A 6,640-nucleotide genomic window follows, 5' to 3' on the forward strand; every position below is an offset into this window, starting at 1 on the left:
TAATCATGCTCATACTAAGGACCAATTAACATATTATGGAACAGGGATATCACAATGCATGTACGTAATTCAAGGAATTGAGCTTCATTGTGTTGTAACTTGGTGTTTGTACCATGTTAGTACCTGTTTATATGAAGTTTGAGCCATTATATGCAAGAAATGTCAGTTAGAATGTTGAATTGGAGCTCAAGAACCATTCTGGAAAACCCAGAATTTTTGATGTCCGCTCGAGTGGGGGAACCGACGCTCGATCGGGAAATACGAGCTCCCAACATTTTTGCAGACTTGGATGTCCGCTCGAGCGGGGAAGTCCACGCTCGAGCGGGGACCCTGTTTTTTGAAATTTTGAAAAGGCATTCTGAGTTTTGTTTTTTGTCCTCTTTCACTTCCAAGTACTCTTAGGCATGCATTGAGCGTTGTAATTGAGTTAAAGAGATAAGAACGAAGCCTAAAGAGGAAAATGTGAATTTAGAACAGATTGAATTGTTTGTGACCCTTTTGTGTTCATGTGATGTGTAGGGTCAAGCTCCAGGGCAAACCAACCAACCGATCACTGTGAGTAATATCGATATTTGACACTTGTCATTTGTCCAATTGCTTATTTCCTTATAAGCCTTATAAGTTTGCCAGTTTGAATCATGGTCAAATGTTTTATATGATAAAATGAATGGTCTAGAGGCTGCCAAAGGCCATTTTGACATGGATGAATGGGCCATAGGCCGTTTTGACACGAATGGATGAACGGGCCAGAGGCCGTTTCGACATGAATAAATGAATGGGCCAAAGGCCAGTTTAACATAACCGAAAATAAGAATTGGGCCCAAGGCCGTTTGAAGCATGCTATTCTACATACCGTTTGTATAACTCCTTTATTTGACATTATTCACTGGGCTTTCGCTCATGCTCATTCATGTGTTTGTAGGTGAGCCAAGAGAAGTCCAAACCCAACCCCAGTGAAGTCTGTGAGGAACAACAAAGGTTTTGAAGAGTCAGCCCTTGTGTCTCACGCACGAGACCCGTCTTCGCCTTTTTGTCATTCTGTTTTATTTTGTCATGTGGGCAAAGTCTTTGATTATGTTGTATATAGTTTTCTTGGGTTGACTTAGACTTATATGATCCTGTATGTACAGAACCTTGTGTAGTACATATTTTGTTGTGAGTTATTAATATGCATATGTATGGTTTGTTATGATGTGCCATGTAAGCATAGCTCTATGGACAAAGTTCTAAATTGCTTTCGTTTGGCCCCCATTAACTTTGTTAAAATACGTTTGGTCTGGTTTGAGGCCGTAGGTAATCTTATGATTACTGGCTGGTTATGTCCTTAACCCATGGGGGCGAGTTCGGGTCATGACACATAAAGTTCTATACACACAGGATCATCCAAGTCTTAGTCAGCCTAATCAAAACTTATATACAACATAAACCAAAATCGTCGCCAACATGACAAAATAAAACAGATGGAAAAAGGTGAAGACGAGTCACGTGCGTGAGACGTAAGGGCTGACTCTTCAAAACCTTGTTTGTTCCACACAACTTCACTGAGGCTGGGTTTGGACCTCTCTTAGCTCACCTACAAACACATGAATGAGCGTGAGCGAAAGCGAAAGCCCAGTGAATAATATCAAATAAAGAAGGTACATTGGAACAATATACGTCAGACGTCCTTGGGCTCAATTCATATTTCTACCTAATACATACAAATATACATATATAGGTGTAACAAGTCCGCGAGGGGGGACCCCGCTGCTACAGTTCGGACTCGCGATTTTCCGTTGTTGCGGTTCTTAATCTGAACCAAAGAGTCCAAATCTGGCAAATTGTTTTGGGAAAACAGATTTTGAAAGAAGTGCCAAACATGGACTGCTTTGCCAGATACAGAGTTGCCACCTAAATATTTTATTTTGGGAAAATTTAGGAAACCCTGACTCGGTGCCAAAGGCCACATGTCCATCATCATCGGAGTTGTCTCGGCTCGGGAGCTTGGGTACGATCGGGGAAGGTCAGCTATGAGCACCCCCTTTCGCCCGGTCCGAAGACCGGCCTCTACTAACCGTGATATCCGTTTTTGAAAACTTTATGTGTTCTTATTCCGTTTATTAGCCTAGAATTACTATGTTATGTGCGCAGCAAACAAGTATAGACCAAATTGCCCAAATTGGAACAAAACATTTCATGTTTGTTTTGAAAATGGTTTGCTACTCGCAAGTAGGCTAAAATACAGATTTTGCCACCCTCAAGTGGGCTTTTAGAAAAGATGATTTTGCCACTATCTAGTGGGCTTAAAACTCACAGTTTTAATGCATTATTCCAATTTAGGTAATTCAACCTCCATCCACAGGCATTCAAGCAGTTATATCACATAAGCAGCTAGCCTCATGGTAATCATACTGTCATGGCAACACTCACACGCATGCGATATGCTAAAGCATAAAAGCTTACCTAGTACTCCGTGCCAAAACAGTAAACTAGTTAGCAAAAATGTGCGTGTCCTAGTTCATGTTAAATTGCCTAATGCAACACATACAAGATGCAATCTAGGAAGGCTCGGCTAACCCTAAAACATGGTATGTGAAAATGCACAATTATCACATATTCGGTTTAGAATTTGAAATACAAATGCGGTTAGCGTGATATACCGAGCCTAATGTATGCAATACAAATGCATGGATGTACGCATGCATAGCATAAGGTATGCTAATTTCAAAAAAATGCCCTAATCTACTATCATAAGCGGGTAAATAAAAGGGAAGAAAGAAATGGGGATTGGAAGACATACACACCACCCACACACACTTATTACATCTTTACCCTCACTCGGAGGGATCAAATAAATATTACAGTCCCAAAATAATAAACGAATAAAATTATTACAAGATTTCTAATTTAATTTAAAAGAAAAGATGGCAAAGGAAAGAAGAGGGCAGCCGCAGCTTCTGCCTCGGGATACGCGAATGATGCATGCTCGAATCCGTCTCGCCCGGAAAACCCGTACTGTACTCCTGCCGCCTCTGTTTGTACTGCCTTGTCTTTCTGAAAATTGCCAAAGTACTGGAGCAAGTTCCTTGCATCCTGCAGAGCACCACCGGCCGGACAGAATTCCCACCGGCACTTCAAAATTCCCATCGGCACTTGTTGGATTCCTCGGCACTCCATATATTGCCGGTCGGCACTAAATTCTGCCGGTCGGCAGAAACTTCCTGCAGAAGACAATTTGACAGCAAACAGAGAACAGACAGTGCATAGCATGGGGTTCTCAGGTATATGTAGGCATGGTTGTGCTTCTTATCATGTTTTAAACTCAAAGAAGCACGGCCTTCGATCTTTGAGCCATCAATGGAGCATGATGACCCAAGGGATCAAATTCGCCACTCAATGTAAGGATGCATGCAACAAACAAAATGAGATCCGAAGCCTTATCATGTCGAAGTCAGAGGCCCCGGTGACCGAGAATCAAGGTACATTGCATCACTTGGAGTATGAATGTCCCTTGACCCTCATGTTTGGCTTGACACCCCAAGCCAAACGATGCAATGCATGTTATGCTCACAAGGCTCAAAATGCAACATGGTACCAAAATGTAAAGCACAACGAGTACTATGCAACCAACGTGACAAATGTGTAATGCCAAGCATGCAAGGTGCAAATGTGGTGCAAACATAGACCAATTTGGTAATGGGATTAGCATGCTATGAGGCTTAATGAAGCAATCATGCAACTTACATAAAACAAGCATGCAATGGAGCCTTTGGATCATAAAGGGACAGTCCTTAGTCCACCCCAAGACAGCACCAAAAAGTGCCCAAAATGATGGACAACAATTCATGCCAACATGCAAGCTAATGGTCCCAAAGTTAAGGCACAAAAAGGAGGCAACTTACTCCCATCAACATGACTTCTCATGGCATGATTTAGACAAATAAGAATAGAAATTTTACATGCAAAATGGGACTCCGAAACCTCCTAGTATGGCAGCTACAATACCTCTCATGAAATGCTACCACCAAGACTCTTTCCTAGGCATAAGAGAGTACACCCCCAAGGCATGAAAGAGGTCAAGCATGCACACCTGCAAACATGATTCTTGGACTAAAATAGCATGGCAAACAACTTCAACTCATTAAAGTGGATCAACTAAGGCATGCTAGTAATTCATGTACTTGAGGGCTCACAAGCCAAAATGCATGGCAACCATATCAAACATGTCAAACATGACCAAATGGATAACCAACAGGTTTTAAGCATGAAAAAAAAGTGCTAACATCTTCATGGAACCAACCCAACACACACAAGAATCATGGCCTAATCATGAGATACACTTCTAAGCAAAATGGAGCAATACAAAGCAAGTATTACAAGCATACAAGGAGGCATAAATCCAGCCAAAAACAGAGATCCCACATGACCTAAAAACACCCAAAAAGTTCTGAAATGAAGCAAAAACCAAGCAAGCATGCATGTCACCCTTTTGGGCCACAACTCAAGGAAACAAAACCATAAAGGGAGAGGGGTGTCCCTCCCCTATGCAAGACTTCAAACCGACTTTTTTAACACTAAAAATACACTGATTTTCAGTGGTGAAGGGATCAAGATACAAAGATGACCAAAGCTTAACCAAAGAGGCAACAAAAGTGGCCAAACAAGGCCTAATAGAGTGAGTTTGCACCCAAAACACCAAACCACCTTAATGAAAGTTCTAAAGCATGAAAATATAAACCTTTTTTATGTTATACACAAGAGCTAAAACAGCAAGCAAGATAGGTAGAAAACTATTGCAAGTTTGGGGAATAAAAAGCAAGATGCTCACCCTTGAAGAACCCTTGAAGAACAAATGGTCTAGCCCTCTTATTTTGATCAAAACCAGTCCAAAAACTCAAGAAAAACCCCCCAAGTCCCTCAATCTCGGAGTAAGGTGTAATGGTGTGTGTAATGGTGCAAAAGTAAGGTAAAAACCACCTTTTGAGCTAAGAAACACACACAAAGGAGGAGAGAGAGGGAGGTATAGAGATAATATGTATCTATATCTCCAAGGTCTGGTTTTTGGTTGCAAGAGTCTAACCTAGATCAAAGAGGAAGGCCCTCCTCTTATAAGACTCCCTCTTGCAAAGCTTATTCAACAAGCTTGCTTAGAGGGAGATCCCTCCATACACGTGTATGGAGGGGGGAAGAGTTGGTGCCAGCTATCACAGCTGGCACAAAATATCTCCATAAAGTGAATGAACAGTGGTCGGCTGCCCAAAAATGCGATTTCGGCAAAAAACAGTGCCGACCGGCAAACAAAAGTGCCGATGGAAGAAAAAGACCATCCGGTGGCCTCCAGCCACTGCCGGTGGTGTGTGGGGATGCCTCATAAGGCATTCTCTGCCCTTCCAAGGCAAAACATAAGTGTTCGGTGCAAAACCAGACACTAAACGGTCAAGTTCGGAGATCCTGAGGCAGGGCGCGCGAGCCGAGACCTCCGGGAACTCCAAACGAACACAAACATGGATGATCACCGAGTGTTCAAACGGTGACGTCCAAGTCTTGAGGACGGTCAAAAATGGGGTGTCTACAATAGGTTAAGTAACTGCGGTTCCAAACACATCGGACGGCCTCAGGCCCAATCCATTCATGTTAGACTGGCCTTTGGCCCATTTATCTTTCATTCATGTCGAACTGGCCTTTGGCCCAACCTTTCTTTCATTCATGTCGAACTGGCCTTTGGCCCAACCATTCTTTCATTCATGTCAAACTGGCCTCTGGCCCATTCACTCTATCTTGTCAAACTGGCCTCTGGCCTATTCATTTGGCATAGCAAAAATTGTCCACTTTTCAAATTAACGAACTTATAAGACTTACATGGAGGTAAGCAAATGGACAAACAACATATTTCAGATATCTTTATTAAGATATTACTCACAGTGATCGGCGGGTTGATTTGCCCTGGAGCTTGACCATACACATCACATAACACATATGGGTCACAAATGATTCAATCCGTTCTTAATTCACATATTCCTCTTCAGGCTTTATTCTTATCCTTTTAACTCATTTATAATGCTTAATGCATGCCTAAGAGTACTAAGAAGTGAAAGAGAACGGAAAACGAAGCACATAATGCATTTTCAAAATTTCAGAAATAGGGGTCCCCGCTCGAGCGTGGACTACCCCGCTCGAGCGGACCCATGAGGTCTGCAAAAGTATTGGATACATCAATTTTACACTCGAGCGTGAAGTCGGGCGCTCGAGCTGAAAGCCTCACTACATGGCTCCCCGCTCGAGCGTCAACTTCCCTGCTCGAGCGGGCATCGTGTCTGCAAAATATACTGGGAGCCCGTAATTTACGCTCGAGCGGCGGTTTCCCCGCTCGAGCGGACATTGTGAATTCTAGGTTTTCCAGAACTTCTTCTTGAGCTCAAATTTGACCTTCCAAGGTCCACAACCCAAAATCTTGGTTCCCAAACATGCAAATACATTATATATTATGGGTACATAAACAATATGATGCCAATTACTCAAAATCATGGTCCAATTCTTCAAAATAAATCAACATTCCCTTGTACATTCATGGCTCATGCATTTAAACCTCAAACCTCCTATGAGTCCCATATCTTTAACAATCAAACATGCATGCTAATTTTGACTTCATCTCTATTTCAAA

The sequence above is a fragment of the Camellia sinensis genome, chromosome 10 (genome assembly GCF_055761805.1).
Source record: "Camellia sinensis isolate YWXY chromosome 10, ASM5576180v1, whole genome shotgun sequence".
NCBI lineage: Eukaryota > Viridiplantae > Streptophyta > Magnoliopsida > Ericales > Theaceae > Camellia > Camellia sinensis.